This window comes from Pan troglodytes, chromosome 13 (assembly GCF_028858775.2).
Source record: "Pan troglodytes isolate AG18354 chromosome 13, NHGRI_mPanTro3-v2.0_pri, whole genome shotgun sequence".
Classification (NCBI taxonomy): domain Eukaryota; kingdom Metazoa; phylum Chordata; class Mammalia; order Primates; family Hominidae; genus Pan; species Pan troglodytes.
This window is the reverse complement of record NC_072411.2, coordinates 83,228,384-83,255,445: the sequence shown is the minus strand read 5'-3', so window position 1 is coordinate 83,255,445 and position 27,062 is coordinate 83,228,384. Positions and strand designations below refer to the sequence as shown.

Genomic DNA, 27,062 nt, shown 5'->3' with positions numbered 1-27,062 from the left:
ATTCTAAGACTATGTTTTGGTTTGCTTTGGTATTTTGCAATTTGGTATTTGGTATTTAGATGGCGCCTAAGCTGGCCACCCCACCCCACTTCTTATTCTTCCCAATTGTTTAATGACCCATCTAACCCACTCATTTTTGTCACCTGTCTGATCTCTGCACCAAGCCCTGCACTATTAGCAAATCTCAATGGGAAACTCTCAAGTAAAATAGCTTCCACTGTGACATCTTCACATGAAAGAAAAATGTTCCTTTTCCTTACACCGTGATTGGTATGTATCCTTTCATTTTATATGACAGCAAGCCAATATTTGAAATGTTAGGGAATACTCAGCACAAACCAGCTTTGGCAGCATCTCAGCAACTCCTGTGACTCTGAGCATCCTGGAAAACTGTCTGCTGATCTGTATGCTGCTCAGCTTTGGATTTCAGTCTGCTTTGCAACATTATCTTGCTCTATTGAATGAAAATGTGAAGTCTTCCTTTTTTCCTACCCTGCTATTCTCTCAAACTCTCAGACAATGGAATTTTCCATTAGAAAGAGAGAATATAGCACTTGGAGGGGAAAAATCAGTTTTTTGTTCTCCTTCTTCTGTCCACTATAATACAAAGCTTTGCTCCTCCTCTCGGGAGAACGTAAGGCTGGCTGGCAGTCAGTTTGACAGAAGGAGAGCAGTGCAGCGGAAAATTGGATAACAGGATAAAAATCTATGGGGCCACAGGAATCCCATCAAAACTGGCTCCTCCTGTCAAAACCCAAACAAGTGACAAGGACAAATATAGAAAGTTATTTATATTTAAATATTTCTAATGATATCGTAATTATACTTCTGTCTCTGTTAGGCAGCCATTTTCCTGTGAGCCACAACTCTGAAAACCAGATATTGTATGTTGGAGAAAATCTACATAAGAATCAGACAGCTTCAATTCAGACATCTGGGAAAATTCTATGAACTCCTCAAATAGCTATTTCTAAAGGACAGAGCATAACAATTTGTTTTTTCAAAGACTTTTTTTAGAGTGCAATAGCCAAATTCAATAAATATGGGTTATTCCCAACTCTTTGGGCATGGGAAAACCAAACTCTCTAGAAGGTATGTAATAAATTAATTTTACTTAAAATTAAATTTGATATTTTGAAAAATTTCCTATTTTATTTTATTACAATGCATCATATTGTGTCATTGGGTAGGTCAATTTTCTGACTAAACTTTAGAGTAAGTTCAATAAAGTGAGATTTAAATTGTCAAAAGATATACATTTTCTCATTTTCAACCTTGGAAAATTGGTTTAATATAGATATTCTATATACATTAAAATTAATTTTATTATTAAAACCAGACATTTTGGAATACTTCTTTGAGAGAATACAAGTGATATCAAAGAATTTAGCACCACAATGGAAGACAAAAGTGAACAAATATAGAGACTATATAGGATCTACTGTATATTATACTTCTACAAAACTTTAGTCATAATTCCTAAGGACTTATTCGTCATCTTTATTAAACACATAGTCTTCCTCTTTCATAGAGGGATAGCTATGCATATACATATACACACATCAGACCTGTGCAACAGAAAGCAAAGCAGAGGACTGTCAGCATGCAGATTCATTAATTTATATTGAAAACGATGTATTTATTGCCCTTAATATTCAAGACAACGTGTCAAATGCTGGCAGTAAAGGCTAATATTAAGGGATACTTGAGTCACAATAATATGTCATCTAAACATCTGAGAGTGCTCTATACAGAGATCAGAGCAACTGAGGATCCTCCGTTCTATGGGTCCTTTTCAGTTGAAATATCTCTGACGTGTAATCAATGCTTCCAATGATCTGAACCCATTTTCCAGAAAAAAATTTAATTTCCCACTGCTGCCAACTCTCTCCTTCTACTTAGCTCTAACAAACAGATTTCCTCATTTTTGCTCCTATGTGCCATCGTCATTTCTGCCTTCTCTTGTTTATGTTCTTCCTAAACCTAAAGTGGTCTTGATTTTTTCCTCTTTCACCTAAAGTCCCATCCTCTAAAGTCCACCTAAAGTATCACTTCCCTTTGAAGCCTTTTGACAAATCCAATGGTTGTTTACCTTGTACAAGGCAATGTTTTCGGTGCTTAATGTATATGACCATATTTAATTGCCACAATTCCATTAAGAGTGGTAGGATCCCATTTTAAAGATATGAAAAGATCAGAGAAGTAAATTGTCTCAAGTAACACAGCTAAAATGTAGCAGAAACCATATTCAAGCCCCATCTGTCTGACTCAAAGGCCTATGTCCCTAACTGTTCTGTTATTTTGCTCCCTCTTCTAAGATCTTTTTTCTCTAAACTCATGTTCTAAATGGTACCATATGGTGTAGGGTTTAATTGTTCTTTGGTTCATATATTTCTATTCTGGGTTCTTCAGTTAGATAATAAATGTGTAAAAGTTTACTTATCTCCACCCTAGCCTAGTACCAGGCATTTAATCTGTTAATGGACCGAATCTAGCAAATCTACAAGAGTTTAACAAATAAAAGGGAAGCTGTATTTCTCAGATTACTGCTGTTTGTCATTGATTTGGGTAATTTATAGTTCTAGTAGCCCTTTGGGACTATTTGCACTCTAGTGCACTATAAAATGTGAAGTCACAAAAGAACATCTTAACCTGTATTCAGTAAGTCTTTTACTAAGACTTTGTGAATAGCATTTTACCTGATACATGGGGGAAAATACTAAAGATGTCTAAAACATAACCTCTGCTCTCAAGAAACTTGTGATCTTGTTGTAGAGAGGTTTCATATATATTAAATTATTTATGTGTTATAAAGTATAGGGTCAAGCCAGGCATGGTGGCTCATGCCTGTTATACCAGCACTTTGGGAGGCTGAGGTGGGTCGATCATTTGAGGTCAGGAGTTCGAGACCAGCATGACCAATATGGTGAAACACAAGCTCTACTAAAAAAAATACAAAAACATTAGCCAGATGTGGTGGCACGGGCCTGTAATCCCAGCTACTTGGGAAGCTGAGGCAGAATTGCTTGAACCCGGGAGGCAGAGGTTGCAGTGAGCTGAGGTTGCACCACGGCACTCCAGCCTGGGTGACAGAGTGAGACTCTGTCTCAAAAAAAGAAAAGTATATGGTCCATGTAAGTACATATACTACGTATTATATATGTATATGAGTTAATATCTAAAACATGAGTTTATACATAAAATACACTTTAGTGCAGTGCCTAGCATACAGTAAGAGCTCAATGAATATGTACATATCTAAGAGATCTAATGTATGGCATGATGACCATAGTTAATAATATTGCATTGTACACCAGAAATTTGCTAAGATCATAGATTTTAGGTCCTCTTATCACAAAAATAGTAATTATGTGAGGAAATTGATATGTTAATTTGCTTGACCATAGTAATCATTTCATTATATATATCAAAACATGCTGTATACCTTAAATACACACAATAAAAATATATCCATCCAGTCATACCAAATGGAGGCTACTGAGCATTATTTAATCTGCCATTACTCAGGATTTTTAGGGATCTATTACTATGTTTATCATTTATTATCAGACATCACTTAATAAATATTTATTGTTTCTCTTCTGTGCTTCCCAGAATGTATAGTCTAGCAAAGTCAGTGTTGAGAAAGGAGTATATAAAATATAAGAAATTAAACTTTTTATTAAGGGGCTATATTAGTTCATTTTTTGTTGCTTATAACAGAATACCTGAAATTTACAAAGAAAAGGAATTTACATTTTACAGTTATGGAGATTGAGAAGTCCAAAGTCAAGGGGGCCACATGTGGTGAAGAATCTTCTTGCTAGTGAGGACTCTGCAAAGTCCTGAAATGGCACAGGACATCACATGGCCAGGAGGCAAAGTGTGCTAACATTAGTCCATGAATGGATTAATCTATTCATGAGGCCTGAGTCTTCATGGTCCAATTACTTCTTAAAAACTCCCACCTCTCATTACTGCAACATTGGGGATTAAGTTTAAACATGAGTTTTGGAGGGGACAAATATTCAAACTATAGCAGAAGTCCTCTACTGCAAAATGCTTTGCAGATGAAGTCTCTCATATGAGCTCACTTTCTCCAATATCATTTTTTTGTTTGCTCCTTAAAAGTTCAGCAGAAAAAGGATAATTTTTGTACATCTAGTTTGGATAGACTCTGACTATGATTTTATTTTACTGTTAACCAAAATGTATAAGTGCTCTCTCTCATGTTTATTTTTAATATATGAATTTGGATAAATTAGCCTGGGGTTAGGTAAATTAAATGGGAAAATATCCCTGATAGAGCTAGCAACAAAAACAATATGTGGTTCTTTGATTCTGTGACTTATTTAATGGATCACAATCAAGTACCAGCTAAAGGCTGGTAATTTAAATTATAAGCAGAGGGGTTCAAAGCTATGGCTAATTCATTACTCACACATCTCTAGTTGAAGTAGTAATTTAAAGTCATGTGTGTCCCATTAACTGTAATCTCGTTTCCAAATGACAAGATAAATATCTCAAGGAACATAATATATTATGGTTATAGGTCAACCCAAATGAATGTCTAAAATAGATTAGCACTAAGTGCATGCAATATGTCATGTTTATAAATTTTAAAAAGGATAAATTGTATTAACATTTAGCAGGTTGTTCATTACACATCATCAATGTTTAGTTTTAAATGCATTAATAGTCTATTCAGTTACATTATTCTTTGAAAATACCACACACAGAGATGCTACAAAATCCATGACTGAAAATCTAATAATTGAGAAAAAAAATAGAACAAGATAATTGTGCCCCTTCCCACCAAGATTTCATTGCTTTGTTTTGCATAAATGTGAAATAGATGTATTTTGGCCCTGAAGTGATTCAAACAAGGGCAATGTTAAAATTATCAAAATGAGAAAATTGCCAAAATGCCCGGTCCCTGCCAATCTCTACTTGTATCTCATTTTAATTTAAGCTTCTGCATCAGCTTAGAATGGGTCAGCACTTCATCCAGAGTCTTAGATTAGAAAAAAAAATTGTCACCTAAAACCACATAGCAAAGTTAAGTGGAGAATCAGGATGCAGGCTGTTAATTGAGAGTTGGTTTTCTGATTTAGGCTGAAATTAAACTGTTGTGATTTCACATGGATGAACCAGTTTTCCTACCTATAAGCCCTAAAGATCACACGTGAAGTATGACTCTCATCACGTCTACATGTCATTATGCACTGCTGTTAAATATTTTCCTCCTTAGAATGATCTGAGGAGGAAAATATTTTATAGCACCACATTCTAAGGAGGGAAGCAAGAGGAAGACTCAAAATATATAAAGGGAATTCAAAATATTGTAAATATAACACAGATTCTTGACTCCTGAAGAACCTGTTACTCAAAGTATTTTCTACATAATACAAATGAAGTTCAAGCGTACATGTAAAAACCAATACTTGTCACCCTAATGTCATTACATCTGAAATAAATGAGCACATTCAAACACTGCACAGAAAAAAATATATTTTCTTACCCTAGAATTCCTGCTCTGAAAGAGCCTCATATTTCTTGGGTGAATATTTTGAAAAAACTATTTAGGGTAGAGTAAGGTACAGTGAAGAAGAAACAGCAAAACAACTAAATCTTGCCCTTGGAAATATTTTGATTAGCTAGCATAAGTGTTCTTTTTGCTTTTTACTTTTTGTTTGGATGTTTGTTTTGTACTGAAATTGAGTGTCTTTAAAGCAAGGCAGGCAGCCTGGAGTTGTTCAAGTTTCCTCTACATCCTACTTTCTTATACAATGCCCAATCCCACACCAACATTACCTGTAGACAGTAGTTTTTAAAATAATTTTTAAAATAAAATATTATTATTCACATTTTTTTTCCAATTTTATTTCAGTTCAAGGGGTACATGTGAATATTTATTAGATGGGTAGGTTGCATGTCACTGGGGTCTGGTGTACAGACAATCTAATCACCCAGGTACTATGCTCACTAACATAGTATCTGATAGGTAGTTTTTTGACCCTCACCCTTCCCCCACCCTCCTCCCTCAAGTAGGCCCCAGTGTCTATTATTCCCCTCTTTGTGTCCATGTGTACTCCATATTTAGCTCTCACTCATAAGTGAAAAGTGCAGTATTTAGTTTTCTGCTCCTGTGTTAATTTGCTTAGGATAATGGCCTCCAGTTCCATCCATGATGCTACAAAGCACATGATTTCATTCTTTTTTATGGCTGGGAGGTGTTCTATGGTATATATATACCATGTCTTTATTATCCAGTCCACTGTTGACAGATATCTAGGTTAATTCTATATATTTGCTATTGTGAATAATCCTGCAATGAACATACCTATGCATGCCTTTTTGTAGAATGATGTATATTCCTTTGGGTATATACCCAGTAATGGGATTTCTAGATTGAATAGTAATTTTGTTTTAAGTTCTGTGAAAAATCTCCAAACTGGTTTCCATAGTGGTTAAACTAATTAACATTCACACCAGCAGTGTATAAATTTTCCCTTTTCTCTGGAACCTCACCAACATCTTTAATTTTTTGATTTTAAAAATAATAATTTTTCTGAGTTTTCAAATAATAGCCATAAGATAGTATCTCATTGCAGCTTAATTTGCATTTCCCTACAATTAGTTATGTTGAGTATTTTTTCATTTGCTTGTTGGCTATGTCTTCTTTGAAGAAATACCTGTTCATGTCCTTTGCCCATTTTTTATGGGGTTGTTTTTGTTTGTTGATTTAAGTTCTTTATAAATTCTGAGTATTAGACCTTTGTCAGATGCATAGTTTGCAAACACTTTCTCCCATTTTGTAGATTTTCTCTTTACTTTGTTGATAGTTTCTTTTGCTGTGTAGAAGCTCCTTAATTTAATTAAGTCCAATTTGTCTATTTTTGTTTTTGTTGCTGTTGCTTCGGGAAACTTGGTCATGAAATCTTTTCCAATGTGTATGTCCAGAATGGCATTTCCTCAGTTTTCTTCTTGGGTTTCATAATTTTAGGTTATACATTTAAGTCTTAACTCCGTCTTGAGTTAGTTTTTGTATATGGTAAAAAGAAGGGGTCCATTTTCACTCTTCAGCATGTGACTAGCCAGTTATCCCAGCACCATTTATTGAATGGGGAGTCATTTTCCCATTGCATTCTATCAACAATTATTTACATATATTTTCACATGTATTTATTTGTGTATATTAATTTGCATAGACTCAACAAATCTTGCATCTGAGGAATAAAGCTAATCATGGTGGATTAGCTTTTTCATGTGCTACTGAATTTGGTTTGCTAGTATTTTATTGAAGATTTTTGCATCTATGTTCATCAGGAATATTGGCCTGAAGTTTTCTTTTTTTATTGTGTCTCTGCCAAGTTTTGATATTACAATGATGCTGGATTCACAGAATGAGTTAGTGTGAAATCCTTTCTTCCAGGTTTTTGGGAATAATTTCAGTAGGATTGGTACCAGCTCTTCTCTGTACATCTGGTAGAATTAACCTATAAATCTGCTTTGTCCAGGGCTTTTTCTGGTGGTCGATTTTATATTACTGATTCAATTTCAGGACTCATTATTGGTCTGCTCAGGATTTTGATTTCTTCTTGGTTTAATCTTGGGAGGTTATATTTTTCAATTCATTTCTTCTAGGTTTTCTAGTTTGTGTGCATACAGATGTTCATAATCATCTTGGAGTTTTTTTTTTTTTGTATTTCTTTGTGGTCGATGGTAATGTTAGCTTGTCATTTCTGATTATGTCTATTTTGATCACTCTTTTTTTCTTCATTTAGCTAGCAGTGTATCAATCTTATTTATTCTTTTGAAAAACCAACTTTTGTTTTTGTTGATCTTTTATCTGGATTTTTATACCTCAATTTCATACAGTTCAGCTCTGATTTTGGTTCTTTCTTTTCTTCTGCTAGCTTTGTAGTGATTTGCTCTTGTTTTTCTAGTTGCTCTAGGTGTGATGTTAGTTTTTTAATTTGAGATCTTTTTAACTTCTAGATGTAGGCATTTAGCAGTATAAACTTTAGTCTTAACACTATTTACCTGTGTCCCATATATTCTGGTATGTTGTATCTTTGTTTTCATTAGTTTAAAATAATTTCTTGATTTCTGTTTTATTTTCATTCTTTTCCCAAAAGTCATTCAGGAGCAGGTTGTTTAATTACCATTTAATTGTATGACTTTGAGAAATCTTATTGGTATTGATTTCTGTTTTTGTTGTGCTGTGATTCAAGTGTGTAATTGGTATATTTTTTAAAATGCATTGAGAATTTTTTTATGGCTAAGCATGTGGTCAATCTTAGAATACATGCCATGTGCAGATGAGAAGAATGTATATTCTGTTAATGTTGGGTGGAGTATTCTGTAGGTGTCTGTTTGGTCACATGTCCATTTGGTCAAGTGTCAAGTTTCAGTTTTCTGCCTTGATGATGTGTCTAAAACTGTCACTGGAGTGTTGAAGTCTCTATTATTGTGTGGTTATCTAATTCTCTTTGTAGCTCTCTAAGAATTTGTGTTATGAATCTGGGTGCTCCAGTGTTGGGTACATATATATTTAGGATAGTTAAATTTCTTGTTGAATTGAACACTTTATCATTATATAATGTCCTTCTTTGTCCTTTTTGATTGTTGCTTGTATAATGTCTGTTTGGGCTGAAATAATAGCAGCCCCCATTCTTTTTTATTTTCTGTTTTCTTGACAGATCTTTCTCCATCCCTTTATTTTGACCCTATGGGTATCATTACATGTGAGATAGTCTCTTGAAGACAGCATACAGTGGGGTTGTGCTTCTTTATAGAACTTGCCACTGTGTCTTTTAAGTGAAGTGTTTATACTATTTATGTTCAAGGTTAATATTGATATGTGAAGATTTTATCCTGCCATTGTGTTGTTAGCTGACTGTTATGCAGACTCGTTTGTACAGTGCTTTATAGTGTCAATGGGCTATGTAGATAATTTTTTTTTTTTTGCGGTGGCAGGTAATGGTCTGTCATTTCCATATTTGGCACTCCTTTAAGGACCTCTTGTAAGGCAGGTCCAGTGGTAACAAATTCCCTTAGCATTTGCTTGTCTGAAAAGATTTTTTTCTCCTTCACTTATGAAGCTTAGTTTGACTGGATATGAAATTCTTAGTTGGAATTTCTTTTCTAAAGATGCTAAATATAAGCCCCCAATCTCTTCTGGCTTATAAGGTTTCTGTTGAAAAGTCTGCTGTTAGCCTGAGTAGGTTCCCTTTGTATGTAATTTACCCCTTCTCTCTAACTGCCTTTAAGGTTTTTTTCTTTCACATTGACTTTGGAGAATCTGATGACTACGTGTCTTGGAAATGGCTTTCTTGTATAGTATCTCATAAGAGTTCTGAATTTCCTGAATTTGCATATTGACACCTCTAGTGAAGTTGGGGAAATTTTCATACACAGTATCCTCAAATATGTTTTCCAGTTGCTTGCTCTCTCTCTCCAACTATTTCAGGAATGAAATGTGTTGAAAGTTTGATCTCTACATCATCCTATATTTCTTTGAGGTTTCTTCTTCTTTAATTCTTTTTTCTTTATTTTTGTCTGCCTGCATTAATTTAAAGGAGCAGTCTTCGAGCTCTGAGATTCTTTCCTCAGCTTCACCTGTCCTGTTATTTATGCTTCCAATTGCATTCTGAAATTCCTTTAGTAAATTTTTCATTTCCAGAAATTCAGTTTGGTTGTTTCTTAAAACGACTATGTTGTCTTTCAACATTCATTCTACTATTTTCTTTGGTTTGGGTTTCAACCTTCTCCTGTATCTCAATGAGCTTTCTTGCCATCCAGATTCTGAATTCTATGTCTGTCATTTCAGCCATTTCAATCTGGTTAACAACTATTGCTGGGGAGCTAGTCTAGTCATCTGGAATATAAGAAGACACTCTGGCTTTTAGAGTTCCCAGAGTTATTGTGTTCATTCTTTCTCTTCCATGTGAGTTGATGTTCCTTTAGTCTTTGAAGCTGCTATCTTTTGGATGAGGCTTTTTGCTTTTATATTCTTCAATGTCCCTTGAAGATTTGACTGTGGTATAAATTGGGTTTAGTCAATTGGCTTCATTTCTGGATGCATTTAGGGGGTCAAGACTCAACTCAGCACTCCGAATCATGTGATGTAATGCTGGGGGGCTAGGAGTAAGATTGCAACTTTGTTCTTTTGCTCCTTGAGGTTAACCACCTGCAGTGCTGGAGGGGCTGAAGTATTCCAAGTCCACTAGCAACAATCCTTCAATAGGGGCTGCCAGCAAAAGTGTGCCAGTAGGACAGTGGTGAGTTCCCATGCACATGTGAACCAGCAGGACTGGAAGGGGTCCATGCACACATCAGCAAGGCACTAGGGGACTGGAGGCAAGTGGTGAGTGTGTGCCACTGGGGGAAGGCTGTGGGTAAATGTATGCTTGCAGGGGTCTGTCTGTAAAAGTGCTCTGACAAGTAGGCTGGGTCTGCCAGTGAAAGAGCTATGGCAGTGGCCACTCGTGAGCACTTTGGCTAGGCAGCTGAGCCTGTGTTGCAAGTGGGTATGGACAGGTAGTGAGCCTGGGAGAGGCTGAAAGATGGGAAAGGGACACTCAGATCAGACTGGCCCCATCCAATGGACAAGACAATCCTGCTCTGTCTAGGTCCAGCAACTAACAAATGCTACAGCCATCTGGAGGAGTAGAGAGAGTATAGGGGTATGGGCATTCATGGCTGTGCTACACACAGGTTGGAGTTCTGTCTCTGCCAACTGCCCAGGAAGTTCTCCCTGCCAACTCAGATGTCCACGGGGGTCATGGCATCTCCCACAGCTAAGATTCCAGAGGTCCATAGCAAGAATGGGTCACTCCATGCCTATTTCACTTACCCCTTCACCTTAGAGCCAGGAACAAGTCTTTGTGCTAGGCAATCCCATGCAGGGTTCCCAAATTCCTCCTCTTTCAGCCCAGGGCTTGAAACTTCCCTCTGTCCAGTCTCTATGCCTTCTTTCCAGAGATCTTTTCAGAATATGCCAGTCTACTTGATGGTCTGGTCTCTTTCCGTTGGAGAAGCTCTCCCTGGCTGCATCTAGTGGGACATCTTGGCTCCTCACCTTTCCTTTAAATTTTTTAAAAATTGACCAATAATAATTATACATATTCATGGGGTCCATAGTGTTGTTTTGATACATATGTATAGTGATCAGATCAGAGTAATTAGCATATTCATTATCTCAAACAGTATTTATGTTGAAAACATTCAATATCCTCTATTAATTTGAAATATATTTTATTATTACCTACATCCATCCTGCAGTGTCATAGAACACTAGAATTTGTTCCTTCTTGATATCTTGATATGGCTTGGCTCTGTGTCCCCACTCAAATCTCATCTTGAATTGTAATACCCACATGTAGAGACAGAGAGGTAACTGGATCATGGGGGCAGTTTCCCCCATGCTGTTCCTGTGATAGTGAGTGAGTTCTTACTAGATATGATGATTTTATAAGACAGTTTTCCCACTCTTGCTTGCTCTCTCTCACCTGCCACTATGTAAGATGTGCCTGCTTCCCCTTCCACCATGACTGTAAGTTTCCTGAGGCCTCCCCAGTCATGCAGAACTATAAGTCAATTAAATCTCTTTATTTTATAAATTATCCAGTCTCGGGTATTTTTTAATAGTAGTGGAAAAAGGAAATGATACAGTAAATTGGTACTGAGGTACTGAGGAACTGCTAAAAAGATACTCAAAAATGTGGAAGTGTCTTTAGAACTGGGTAACAGGCAGAGGTTGGAACAGTTTGGAGACTCAGAAAAGAAAGGACGATGTGGGAAAGTTTGGAACTTGCTAGAGACTTGTTGAATGGTTATGACCAAAATGCTGATAATGATATAGACAATGAAGTTAAAGTTCAAGCTAAGGTGGTCTCAGATGGACATGAAGAACTTATTGGGAACTGGAGTAAATATTACTCATGCTAGGCTTTAGCAAATAGACTGCTGGCATTTTGCCCCTGTTCAAGATCTGTGGAACTTTGAACTTGAGAGAGATTATTTAGAATATCTGGCAGAAGAAATTTCTATCAAGATATGTCCTGGATTATTCTAAGAGCATTCAGTTTTATGTGTTCACAAAGAGATGGCTTGAAATTGGAATTTATGTTTCAAAGCAAAGCAAAGCATAAAAGTTTGGAAAATTTGTAGCCTGACCAAATGGTAGAAAAGAAAAACCGATTTTCTGGGTAGAAATTCAAGTCCACTGCAGAAATTTGCATGAGTAAGAAGTCAAATGTTAATCACCAAGACAATGGGGAAAATGTCTCCAGGGCATGTCAGAGACTTTCACTGCAGCCCCTCCCATTACAGACCTGGAGGCCTAGGAGGGAAAAATGGTTCCCTTGGCTGGGCCCAGAGCCCCACTGCTCTGTGCAGCCTCCAGACTCGGTGCCCTGCATCCTAGCCATGACTAAAAGGGGTCAATGTACAGCTCAGGCCATTGCTTCAGAGGGTTCAAGCCTAAAGCCTTGGTGGCTTCCACATGGTGTTTGTCCTGTGTGTGCACAGAAGTCAAAAATTGAGGTTTGGGAACCCCTGTCTAGATTTCAAAGGATGAATGGAAATGCTTGGATGTCCAGGCAGAAGTTTGCTGCAGGGGTGGACCCCGATGGAGAATCTCTGCTAGGGCAGTGCAGAAGGGAAATGTGGTGTTGGAGCCCCCACACAAATTCCCCTCTGGGATACTGCCTAGTTGAGCTGTGAGAAGAGGGCCACTGTCCTCCAGAATGGTAGATCCACTGATAGCTTGCACTATGCTCCTGGAAAAGCTGCAGACACTGAATGCCAGCCCATGAAAGTAACTGGGAAGGGGGCTATAGCCTGGAAATCCACAGAGGTGGAGCTGCCCAAGACCATGGATGCCCACCTCTTGCATCAGTGTGAGCTGGATGTGAGACTTGGAGTCAGAGAAGATTATTTAGGAACTTTATGATTTAATGACTGTCCTATTGGATTTTGAACTTACATGGAGCCTGTCGCCCCTCTGTTTTGGCCAATTTCTCCCATGTAGAACAGGAGCATTTACCCAATGCCTGTATCTCCATTGTATTTAGGAAATAACTAGCTTGCTTTGATTTTACAGGCTCATGGGTGGAAGGGACTTGCCTTGTCTCAGATGAGGCTTTGGACTGTGAGACTTTTGAGTTAATGCTAAAATGAATTAAGGCTTTTGGGGGACTGTTGAGAAGGCATGATTTGTTTTGAAATGTGAGAAAGACATGAGATTTAGGAGTGGCCAGGGCAGAATATGGTTTGGCTCTCTGTCCCACCCAAATCTCATCTCGAATTGCAATTCCTATATATCGAGAGAGGGAGGTGATTGGATCATGAGGGTGGTTTCCTCCGTGCTGTTCTTGTGATAGTGAGTGAGTTCTCACTAGATCTGATAGTTATATAGTTTTATAAGGTAGTTTTCCCTGTTCTTGCTTGCTGTCTCTTGCTTGCCACCATGTAAGATGTGGCTGCTTCCCCTTCCACCATGATTGTAAGTTTCCTGAGGCTTCCCCAGCCATATGGAACTGTGAGCCAATCAAACCTTTCCCTTATAAATTACCCAGTCTTGGGTATTTCTTTATAGCAGTGTGAAAACAGACTAATACACACCTATCTAGCTCTAATTTTATATCCTTTAACAAATCTCTTTCTATCCCTCCCTTCCCCAACCCTTCCCAGTCTCTAGTATACTCTGCTCCCTTTGTATTTCTGTGAGATCAACTGTACTTTTTTAGCTTCCACGAGTGAGAACATGTGGTGTTTAACTCCCTGTTCCTGCTTATTTCACGTAACATAATGTCCTACAGTTCCATCCATGTTGACTTGAATGACAAGATTCTTCTTTTTATGGCTGAATATTACTCCATTGTCTATACCACATTTTCTTTATTCATTAATATGTTGCTGGAAACCTAGGTTGATTACATACCTTGGCTATTATAAATAGCACTGCAATAAACATGAGAGTGCAGATTATCTCTTTCATATAGTTATTTTTTCCACTAACAGAGCTTAAGAGTTCCCTTTTCTCTGCATCCTTTCCAGCATTCACTACTTTTTGTCTTTTTGATAATAACCATCCTAACTGGGGTAAGATGATACTTCATTGTGGCTTTGATTTCCATTTCCCTGTTAATTAGTGATACTCAGCTTTTATTTTCATACATTTCTTGGCCACTTGTATGCCTTCTTTTGAGAAATATCTGTTCAATTATCAATTATTTGTACATTTTTGGTCATTTTTTTTTTGCTGTTGAAATGTTTGAGTTCTTTAATATTCTGGATATTAATCTCCTGTCACAAGAATAGTTTGCAAATATTTTCTCACATTCTGTAGGTTGTCTTATCACTATGTTGATTGTTTCCTTTGCTTTTTAGTTGACATAATCCCATTTGTTTATTTTTACTTTTGTTGTCTGCACCTTTTCACCTTATTTATAAAATGTTTTCCAAAACCAATTTCTGGAAGCATTTCCCATATGTTTTCTTTCCATAGTTTTATCTTTTGGATCTTACATTTAGGTCTTTGCTGCTCTACTGAAGATAGGGCATTTGTTTTGTTAACTAAAGTTTGCACAGAACTGAAAGGATCAGATAGCCAAGGGAGCTTTTCAGGGTCTGTACAAGTGAAGGAAAAAAAATAACAGTTGAAGCTAACGGCAAGGAGAGGAACTTTGAAGATAAAAATGAAACAATTTAAAGTAGAATTTTATAAGGTTTCTGCTGGGCTTTATGCAACAGCAATCCTACCCTCCATAAACAATATTTTTAGAAAAATATAAATTTCTCATATATTTCTCACTATATTATAAAATTGGATGTATTCTAGAGAACCAACAAAGTGCTGAGTGTCTCAGTACAAGGCAATTGTTGAGAATATCTTGAACCACATTTGGGTTGCATTCACACAGCAGGGTAAATTCTTGCATTTGGTTATTTTTCTCCTCTCTATTCAAGGATATGACTCAATTTAGCTGGCAGATAGAAATTGGGTTTGACCAAGGCTCAGCCCATCAGATGCTTCTTCTGTCTTTTGGACTCTTCATGGGGTAAAAAAAAAAAAAAGGAATACAGTGACAGAGATTATTTATAGCTCAGCATTTCTCAGGCATGCATTCAAACATTTCTAAAATAAAAATTTTCAAATAGTCCAAGAAATTCAGAATGGATTCTTTAATCCATTCCAGTGAAAACCAAAATAATTTTTTAAACTTCTTATGAAGCCCATTTAGAAGCTATACCAACAATTCCTTTTTTAAAAAGGTACTGGATATAAAGTTCCCAAGGCAAGCATACTTTTAAAATCTCCTTACCTGGTTGAGATACAGCATGATAGACTCATTTAGAGTTCAAATCCTAATTTATCACTTACTAACTGTGTAATCTTGGATACCTTACTTAACTTGCCTGTGCCTTAGATTCTTTATCTACAGCCTCATCATCAAGGGCAAGGGTGGGGTAATTACTACGATGGATAGCAGTTAAAGCAGCAATCAGAATAGTCTGACTCATGCATGCCTATGGCATTAGCTAGTATTAGTTGGATGGGACTGCCATAATAAAATGCTACATACTGGGTGGCTTGAATAACAGGAATTTACTTCTCACATTTATAGAGGATAGAAGTCCAAGATTAAGTTGTTGGCAGTTTTGGTTTCTGCTGAGGCCTCTCCATGGCTTGCAGATAGGGTATTCTTGCTATCTCCTCACATAGTCTTTTTTCTGTGGACATATATCTCTGATGTCTCTTCCTCTTCTTATAGGGACATCAGTCATATTGGATTAGGACCCTATCATTATGACCTCATTTATGCTTTATTACTTTTTTAAAGGCCCTATCTCCAAATATAGTCACATTGTGAATCAGGGCATCAACATATGAATTTGTGGCACACAAAATTCAGTCCATAACAGATAGTAATAGTGCCTACCTCACAGGGCTGCTATAAAGATTTACTAAGTTTGTATTTGTAAAGTATTTATAACAGTGTCTGATAGGTAGCAGAGCCATGCAAGTGTTCATTAAATGATTTTGAAAAAAAAGTTAAAGATTATTTTCTAATCTCTTTGAGTTAATTTTCTCATCTGCAGAAAAAATCAACCTCTCTCTTTCTGGCAAATAAGAATCAGGCATGTGTACTAGTTATTTCTACATAAAAAAATTATCCTAGGCCAGGCACGGTGGCTCACGCCTGTAATCCCAGCACTTTGGGAGGCAGAGGCAGGTGGATCACGAGGTCAGGAGATTGAGACCATCCTGGCCAATATGGTGAAACCCCATCTCTACTAAAAGTACAAAAATAAGCTGGGCATGGTGATGCGCGCCTGTAGTCCCAGCTACCTGGGAGGCTGAGGCAGGAGAATCACTTGAACCCAGGAGGCAGAGGTTGCAGTGAGCCGAGATCGCACCACTGCACTCCAGCATGGTTACAGAGCAAGACTCTGTCTCAAAAAGAAACAACAAAAATTAATTACCCTAAAACTTAGCAGCTTAAAACAAAAATAAGCATTTATTATTTCACATAGCATCTGTGGGGTAAGAATTCAGGAGCAGTTTAGCTGGGCCATTCTGGCCCAGTCTCTCATGAAGTTATAATTAAGATAATCATAATTATCTGAAAGCTTGTCTGGGGCTGGAGGATACACTTCCAAGATGTCTCACTCATGTGGCTTACAAGTTGGCTGACAAGTTGTTGCTAGGACTGGCAGAAGGACTCAGTTCCTCACTATGTAGTCCTCTCCAAAGGGATGCTTAAATGTCCTCACAACAGGGCAACTGGCTTCTAAGTAAGTGATATAAGAGAGAGCAAGGCAGAAATGACAATGTTATTTATGATCTGGCCTGAGAAGTTACATACCATCACTTCTACTGTATTCTATTGGCCACAGCAATGAACCCTAATATCACATGAGAAGGGACTACACAAGAGCATGTATACCAAGCAGCAAGCATCAGTGGGAGCCATCTTAGAGAATGGCTACCATACTTTGCCAGTCAGATGCCCCTGTCAGGACTTTGAAACATGAGAAAGTGAAGTAAGGACACAGTGGCAGCAAAAACTTACAGCTCATCACAAATATCAAATGGAAACAAGGCTAGTGATAGCATCCCAAGTAAACTATTACCCTGATGTTTTCTGGACTGTTTTCCATTGTCTTACATTTTTAAGTCCTTTCATTCTCTAATCTTGTTTCACAATACCCCAATTGATTCTATGACATGTTTAATACTCTTTCAATAATTTCTTTTTGATCCACTGGTTAGTCATTTGGTACATATTGTTTATAAACAAGAACCCCAACTCATACAATGTAGAACTCTCCTTCTCTGCCCTCTACTACAATTTCTCATCTTCCTTCAGACTTCACATCCTAGGGCACATGTTATTTCCTCCAGGAAGCCTTTCCTGACAAATCAGAGTAGAGCCAATGCCACACTCCATGCTTTAATTGCACTTTTTATTTCCCATTTTCATCTGTGTTATTAAAAAGCAAAACCAGTTAGCTAACTGCCATAATATAATCAATTTTCCTCCAGTATAATTTTTCTCCATAAGGGCAAAGAACATGAGTGTCTTGTTCACTGCTGTATCCCAGCACCCATATAGTAAGTCTCCCCAAAAGTGAATAATTAAAGCCAAACACAAATTTTGCTATTTTTCCTATCTTTATGAGAGAGCTGTCATCCTTCAATTATCTGTTTTAGTTTGAGTTGAGAATTATGTTGTCTTCATTTACTTTTACATTTTCTAATGTATTTTTCTATTAATTTTTATTGTACTCTTGAATAATTTTTAAATTGGCATTTTCAAAGGTCAGTTTGATGTTGTCATCTTTGACACCAAGGATTCCCAAAGAATATATTCCTTATTCAGTGAATTCTTTTCCTATGGGGAACCCAAAATATAATTAGAAGTCTGCTTCATTAACGTGAAATTTGAAAATGAACTGAGTTAATTATTTGATTTGATTGTTCAATGGCATCTGGCTAAGGGAGCTTGACAGAGAACTGAGATATTCCTGCCAAGATGTCTGACAGGTCCATGAGCCAGCATTCCCTCTACAGGGATGGGAAGTGCCAATGCTTGACTCTCTGGACCTCATTTTTCTCTGCTGACCAACTATCCCTCCCCTATTTCTCTTCTTCATTCTTTCTTTTGTTGTGTTATTACCATCTAAACTCACATTTGATGATCTGGGAACAATTTATTTTAAAGAAAATTTTATCTTTGATCAGGTTTGAAGTCGAGAAAACAGGAAATGCAGAATTTTTACGAATAACTCCTGAAGTTTTGAATTTTTTTTAAATCAGGTAAAAATCAATGTGACCTGCATTACCAGCCTGAGGTATAATTATGATCATAAATCTTTTTAATAATCAAATTAATCATTCAATCCCCCATAGGACCAATTTAAAAGCAAATCCAGTGGCTACCTCTTGAAACCTACCCTACACCTAACCAAGTTGACAAGAATCACAGAAGCTTACAAAGTCCAAAGGGACCATCTCAGTTACTCATCTTTTACAGGAGTATTAAAATAGTTAAGAAGAAGAAGGGAGGGAAAGAGAAAGACTAAAGGAAAGAAAAATGGAAGGAAAGCTCTCAAGCTATCTGACCCATTTCTTTCTTTTTTCTTTTTCTTTTTTTCTTTTTTTTTTTGAGACAGAATCTCCCTCTGTTGCCCAAGCTGGAGTGCAGTGGTGCGATCTCGGCTCACTGCAACCTCTGCCTCCTGGGTTCAAATGATTCTCCTGCCTCAGCTCCCCAAGTAGCTGGGATTACAGGCACCCACCACCAGGCCTGGCTAATTTTTTTGCCTTTTTAGTAGAGAAGGGGTTTCACAATGTTGGCCAGGCTGATCTCAAACTCCTGACCTCAAGTGATCCATCTGCCTCGGCCTCCCTAAGTGCTGGGATTACAGACATGAGCCACCACACCCGGCCTACCTGACCCATTTCTTACTAGCCAATTGCTATTTCTGCTGTTGCTGCCATATGAATTCACTGCATTTAACTGACTCAGTCCAGCACATTCCTTTGAGCCCTTTTGCCTCTCTCACAGTGATACACAAGCTACAGATGTATACTATCTGTCTTAGTCCATTTTCTGCTGCTATACCTGTGTATACCACAGACTGGGTAATTTGTAAAGAAAAGTTTATTTGGCTCATGGTTATGGAGACTGAGAAATCTAAGAGCATGGTGCCAGCATCTCGTGAGGGTCATCCTGTGGTGGAAAATAGAAGACAGATGTGAGCACTGAGGCAGAGAGAAGTACCAGGGACAAGACTCACTTTATAACTACAGACTCATGATAACTAACCAGCTCACATGATAATGTCATGAATGTATTCATGAGGGCTTCACCCTCAGGGCCAATCACCTCTTATTAGACTCCACCCCCCCAACATTATTGTACTGGGGATTGTTTCTAACATGAACTTTTGGGGGACACATTCAAACCGTGGCACGATGCTTAGGCTTCCAAATTTACAGCTCTCTTTTTACCCTTCAAGTCTAGGCCATTGTTCCCACAATATGCGTATAATGAGATGGAGGTCTTACACCCACAGACTGTTTATGCATCAATTTTCCTTCATGATTTCCTAAAATTCGCTAGTCATCTATCTGCCTTCCCTCAAAACAAGGTTTCCATTGGGGACACAGGCAAATTTATTTGAAATCATCATAATCTATCTGATGTTGTGATAAGGTAAACTCAAATTAAGTAGGGAGGAGATTCTATTTCCTTCTAGAAGGCTTTGATGATGCAAACTTACTTGGACTTTTCTCCAAGCTTGTATAGCAAAAGATACATGGGGAAAAGTTTATCAAGTCATGAAGTATCCTAATACATGCTTTTCCTGAGTCAATGGGTTGCTACTTTATTTACAAAATACAGGTAGACCCTCAGCAACTCTTCTCTCTGAATTAAAAAATCTGGTACAAATTAACTGCTTATTATCCTTCACCTGGCAGAAAAGTGGCTTGCAGCCTCTTCACCAACAAAGAAACAAAATAAAACTGTTCTCTCTTGCCAAGAATCCCTCTATAGCTCAATAAAAAGAAACTATACAGCCCACAATGATTTTGAATACTGTAAGAAAATGTGAAATAGATTTGAAGAGTATAATATAGTAGACAATTAGATAATTTAGCATAGATTTACCCCTAGTGATAGTACCCTAAATTCTGTGTAAGTCTCAATCCTTCTTAGATGTAGTCTATGTATTTGGAGGCAACTGACTCCCCACTCCCATGTTTTTAGAGGCATGTTATCTCAGGCCTTAACCAATTCAATTTCCCACATACAGTGATTGGTTAGGGATGAGCCCAAGACTAAATGTAAGCCTATGAAACCAAGTTGTAGCTCTACTCTTGAAGTAGAGGAGCTTTCTCTCCTGTTACATAAGAAATGTGCCCACCACAAAACAGTTTGCTTTAAAGTAGAGCCAATGCAGAGGAAGCAGAACTAGCAATAAATCGTGGTCATATCAGATACAGAGTACTCCATCAAACAGTAACATTCCCTTTTGGCTGACTTAGTTTGGATAGGGATTTCTGTTACTTTCTATCAAAAGATTTTCATCTGATACACATGAACTAATTTGTGTATTAGGTTCAAATTGGTAATGTACTGTGTAGAAGGGAAAGGGTGGGGACACACATTTTCTTTTTCTCTTTAAACTTGTGCCTATTGCAACCACTATAACAACAGGAAGTACAGTTTAATTGGAAATAGGCTAAGATGGTTCTAAGAATAATCATCTAAGGCTAACTGCCTGGGTAGTTTTCATGTCAGATAAATTGGCTCTCCTATTATAAAGTACATTTCTCCTGATTAGTACTTGATTAAACAACACAAACAAAAATAACCTCTTAGAACTGAATATCAACAGCTTTCTGGATTACCTTTTTCTCAGCAAGATAATGAGCATAGCACGTTGTTTAGCATGTTTTTAATTGGATGAATATCAGATATACAATGTTTTTCTATCATTGATGGCTTCTGTGCTGAGAATTTGATTACATTGTAGAATTACCACATAAAGAATTTCTTTGTAGTTGTCACAAACATTCCTACATACAAAAATAATTGTCACAACTTGACAACTTATGTATTAAACTTTTTTAAAAGTTCCAACTTGAACCCATAGAGCACTTAACCTGGTTCAAAGACTCTACTTTTGATCATGATTTATTCTTTCCCGAATAGATATTTTTGTAAGGAGTAAAATTCAAGTGGATTTTTTTCATCATTAAGTCCTAAAGTAGTTACTGATTTCTTACTCTATGTAGTTCTAGAAAAGAAAAAGGCACCTGAAAGTATGGTTCTTGCCCCCAAAAGTTTGTAAGTTGGCTCTAGTTAGCAAAGTAGGCAGGGTAAAAACATTTTAGTACTATTCACATAGCAAAATACAAATGAACGTAACTCAGAATCATTGAGTGATGAGAAAATAACTGGTAAAGTGGTTCTTGGTAAGGATTTGTTATTTGACTCATCAGAGGTAAATAGGTTAGACAGGAAAGACGGCTTCAAACCTAGTCAGTCACATAATACTCTGAAACTGATTATTTTATCATTCATTTATTCAACAAATGATTACATACATTCTCTGTGTTAGGTGCTGTGTCAGATACCCTTGGTCTCTATTGTTTCAGTTAGTCTTTTATTTTGGATGTACATCAGCTGTATAGAATCATTATTCTTGATGCAAGACACACTACCATTGTTGATTTATTCAGGGACCACAACTGGGTTGTCTCCAGTGTGAGGCTATTATAAACACATGCACATGCTTCCTGGTACACATGACTGTAAACACATAAGGAAGTGGAATCGCTGAGTCAAATGGTATATAAATGCTCTAATTTACAAGATAATATGAATTTATTTTATAAAGTAGTAGAACCCATTTATTTTCCTACCAGCAATGAATAATACAGCAGTTGCACCACATCCTCACTAACACTTGGTAGTGTTAGACTGCTTAATTTTTGCAAATTTTTTTTGTGTGTAAAATGGTTCTCATTTTGGTCTTAATTTGTTTACCTAATTAAATTCAGCTTGAGAATCTCTTCCTGTATTTTCTGGTAATATATAAGCTTTTTTCAATTCTCCATTTTTGACTCTGTTAAATGCTTACTATTATAGCTATGGGTAGACATAAAATAGCAAATGCTTGCAGAATATATTTCAGCAAGTCATCAAAATACAGAGGGTCACTTAAGAGCTCTCATATTCTTTACTTCTTAGGCAATATGTGAAGAAACATCAGCACTTTGACCCCCCAACTATCGTTCACCTTATATGACATTAGGTAAGTTTGTATCAGATTCCTCAATTTCTCAGCCTTTGCCATATCTTATCTCATTCCTCCCAAAGCACATACGATTCCAATCAAACCAGAAGAGGAGGATATGGGCAGAATACAGAATGACTCTGAGTGATCTATCTATATACCATTTGACTCAGCGATTCCACCTCCTTATGTGTATACAGCCATGTGTACCAGGAAGCATGTGTATGTGTTTATAATAGACTCATACTGGAGACAACTCAATTGTGATCCCTGAATAAATCAACAATGGTAGTGTTCCTTGCATCAAGAATAATGATTCTATACAACTGAAAGACCTTTACAGACTGAAGGGCTCATGAGTTCTGGTCATGGTTTGAAGACTAGTTTACTGGTCAGAACCAGAATTCTCAGGGCATCCTGGAGCCACCCTGATAGCCACATAAGGAAGATCTGTACTGTAAGACTATAGAAAATCACTCAAACAAAAGTAGAATTGGAATATACATTAGAGGCAGGCGGCAAGGGACTTTTGCTTTGTGCACATGGTAGAATACCAATGAAATTTATGCCCTTTCACTTTTTCAATTTCCAAATATGAAAGATAAAAATGATTGTACAAAACTTGCTGCTTCAATGAATGCCTGATGCTAATTGAAAGCCTAAAATACTAGAGACATTTTATAGCTATAAAGATAAAACAAAAATAACTTAATAAATATAAACATCAAAAATGATTTTAAAAGGTAGAAAGAAAAGTTTACATATTCCACCCATATTCAGAACCTCTAAACTTTTAAGATCATGAGTATTTTCCTCCTCAAATAAAAATTAGACATTATAAAGCTTCAGAATCCCGAGTTGCCAAAGTAAATATAAAAGATAGAAGTTTCAAATGTAGTGGTCTTCATTTGCATTCATAGGTTCTATTTCTAGCATATTTTCTTTCTTAATATTTCAGTATATTTGGAATAAAGACATACTTAAATTTGCTTTTTAACCAGTGGACAAATTGAGTCAAAGAGAAACAAGACAACTTTCCCAAAGCCACTTTCCCAAATCCCCAAAGGGGATTAATCCCACAAACAGACCTTGAAGTCACATCTCTAAAATCCTACTATGGCCATGATTAGGCAATCCTCCTTCTGCTCTTCTCATGATAAATAGGTTAGGGGGGAAAAGGTACATTTCCAATATTATAAAAATTTAAAGCTTCTTTTTAAAAAGAGCATAAAAGTGCCATGTGGTCAGCTATTTCAACTCTATGTGTATACAAGGAATCTGTGAAAAGCTTATGTAACCAGTTAGCAGCCACCTCACCTTTTTGTGTATGTGTCTTTATAAACATTCCCAGATGTCACAATTGACACACCTACTTGTTAAATTGAAGAAATTCTTGAACCACAGTAAGCAGATGCTAGAACAGATGGAAGTTTTCTTTTTGGGCTGAGAAAAAAGAAAATTCCAATTAAGAAATGCCTGGACACTATTTTATCTCCCTTCTAGTTGACTGAACTATGAGATTTCCTTATGTCACAGTTAAGAATTTTTTTAAAAAACTTTCTATTTCCCTCAAAATCCTTATTTTTCATATATACATAAGCATTAGCTTAAAATCTGCTCATTTTATGTCCTTCTTATAAAATTACTATGGTACTTTTGAAAAATGAAGTTAAATGAAATATTTCCGTGTAATGGTTATAGTTACTACTTTTATCTGTATCCATCTGGCGTCAAGTTTGCTTCTTATGTTTTTCTCCCCATTCACTTACAACTTTATACAGTATCTATTATCTGCCTAACACTATTTCTTCAGTACATTATCCTCCATATATTCAAATAGAGGCATTACAAAATGCAAAATAAAATAGATCTCTTGCACAAGTATAGAAGCAGATGTCAGCTTTTCTGTCAACTCTCTTCCCAACACTCCAAATGCAACATCCGATAGTTTGTTAGTATCATTCTGGGAAAAAGAGAAGTGGTCTCCATTCACTCCTGAGCCATCCACCTGGCAGCTGCTTCTGTGACAGGTACTCTCGCCATGCCCTGATTCTTCCTGAGAGCCCTTTCCATGCTAGGTTCCTGCCATCATCCGAAGCTCTTTACTCCCTCCTAATTACCACTAACTGGAGAATACACAGAGCAGACTGTGTAGATGGTCTGAGGCAGTGGAGCGGGTGCTGTACAGCTGCTCGTAGCCTAACATGTATCTTATGGTAAACTATCAGTCCTGTTCTTTAAAAGTCCTCAGCTATTTTTAAAATAAACTTTATTTTTAGATCAGTTTGAGTTTCACAGCAATATTGAGTAGAAGGTACAGAGAGCCCCCTGCCTCCACACATGCATAGCTTCCTCCATTGTGAACATCTTGCACCACAGTGCCCCATTTGTTACAATCAATGAACCCACACTGACACATCATTATCACCCAAAGTCCATAGTTTACATGAAGCTTCACTCTTGATGTTGTACATTACATGGGTTTTGAAAAAATGTATAATGACATGTATCCACCACTGTAGTATCATAGAGAATAGTTTTACTGCCTTAAACATCCTTCATGTTCACCTATTTACCTTCCTCCTGGTAATCTTTAATCTTTTTACTACCTCCATAGTTTTGCCTTTTCCAGAATGTCACATAGTTGGAATCAAACAGTGTGTTGACTTTTCAGACTGACTTCTTTCTCTTAGTAATATGCATTTAAGGTTCCTCCATCTCTTTTCATGGTTTGATAGCTCATTTCCTTTTAGTGCTGAATAATATTCCATTGTCTGGATGTACCATAGTTTATCCATTTACTTAATGAAGGAAATCTTGATTGCTTTCAAGTTTTGGCAATTATGAATAAAGCTGCTGTAAACATTCATGTGTAAGTTTTTGTGTGGATATAAGTTTGCAGTTCATTTGGGTAAATACCAAGGGGTGCTGTTACTGGATTGTATGGTAAGACTATGGTTAGTTTTGTAAAAACTGCCAAGCTGTCCTGCAAAGTGGCCCTACCGTTTTGCATTTCCACCAGCAATGGGTGAGAGTTTTTATTGCACCATCTTCTCACAGCTTTTGATGTTGTCAGTGTTTGGGATTTTGGCCATTATAATAGGGTTTGCAGTGATACCTCATTGTTGTTTTAATTTGCAGTTCCTTAATGACATATGATGCTAAACATATTTCCATATGTTTATCTGCCATTGGTATATCTTCTTTGATGTCTAGGTCTTTTGCCCATTTCTTAATTGAATTGTTCCTTTTCTTGTCATTAAGTTTTACAAGTTTTTTGGATATTTTGAATAACAGTCCTCTACCAGATGTCTTTTGCAAATATTGTCTCCTACCCTGTGGTTTGGTTTGTCTTCTCATTCTCTTGACATTGACTATCTTAGGGAACTTTTTAATTTTAATGAAGTCCAGCTTATCAATTATTTCTTTCAAGCATAATGCCTTTGGTGTTGTATCTAAAAAGTCATTGCCATAGTCAAAAATCATTTAGATTTTTCCTATGTTATCTTCTAGAAGTTTCAGTTATGAGCTTTACATTTCTGTCAATGATTCATTTTGAGTTAACTTATATGAAGAGTGTAAGGTCTGTGTCTGATGCACTTGTTTGCATGTGGATATCCAAGGGTCCCAATACTCTCAGCCATTCTTTTAATGACTGAGTTTCCAGCCTCTGTAAGATCCCAACGTTCCCACTCATGTTTTATTGTGAAACAGTTTTCCTGTTCATCTCACTAAGCCATCCTTGATTTTCCCAGAGGGTCTCATGTTTATACCCAAACTCACTGATTTAGTCACATCTAAGTATTTGAGATGTGGCCTGACTATATGTCCTCCATTAGAATACCTTAGCAAACATCTGGGTGGGAGAGGTGGTCAATGACTTTGTCATAATTTTGTTTCAACTCAGTTAAAACAGACTTAATACTATCATGTATGAAAATTATTGTTCCTGACAGTTTTCTGAGTTTCATCTTATGCTTCCTTCTTTCTTTTTTTCCCATGTTTTGTGAAATAAAGCCACAAAGAGGTTTAATAACTAAATTTTGCTTGAAGAATTTAAGAGAAGGGATTATTTACTGTGAGATACATATAAATGTAATAAATCTCTATATTTTACATTTAAAACTTGTTAGCCAATATTAGATAAACTTTCTTGATTATCACATTTCAAATTTTTATTGCCTTATCTTGATTACAGCAATTCTTAGCACTTCATTTTCTATGATTTTTTGAAATAATCAACTCACTGTAAAAAAAACAGTTTAATAAGTAAAAGAAGCATCTTCCATCTGTCTTCCAGCTTCAAGAGGGCATTTTAAAGAACAATTATTACATTTCCTACACTATGTAAGAAAAGATTTGAAAGTCCAATTATTGATATTTTGTTTGTAAGGTATAAAAGTTTGTTAATAAATTAAATATCATTTCTGTCCTATAAAATGTAAAAGGAAAGATAAAGTCGCAAGAGAAAGTAATCAATGGCTATCACAATATAACTGCACTCTCAGAAGTTTGAAGAGAGTATTAAAACAAAGTGGTTGTATAATTAAAGAGTTGAGAATTACATAATGAACCCTTTTCCTTGGAATTCCAACTACTATCAGGAACCATTAATTTTGGGCAAATGAAGTTCCACTAATGTTTCTTAGAGTCTTTAGCTTCAAGCTTCTGTAAAAATACACCTTAATTGATTTTGAAGATTTAGGAAGATTTCACAGACACTAATTCCTAATGAA

The 27,062-nt window shown here is 36.6% G+C and overlaps 1 protein-coding gene across 9 annotated transcripts in view; it reads right to left on the bottom strand.

Moving 5' to 3' along the window:
* The window catches only part of ITGA4 (integrin subunit alpha 4), a 412,268-nt gene that overhangs the window by 317,088 nt on the left and 68,118 nt on the right, over nucleotides 1-27,062 (bottom strand). The window contains exon 2 of one of the 9 annotated variants that reach the window (XM_063790614.1): nucleotides 23,644-23,769. The exons of the other annotated variants lie outside the window; for them this stretch is intronic. The gene's annotated coding sequence lies outside the window, so the exon portion shown is untranslated. The remainder of the gene's footprint in view (nucleotides 1-23,643; nucleotides 23,770-27,062) is intronic. 9 annotated transcript variants of the gene reach the window in all.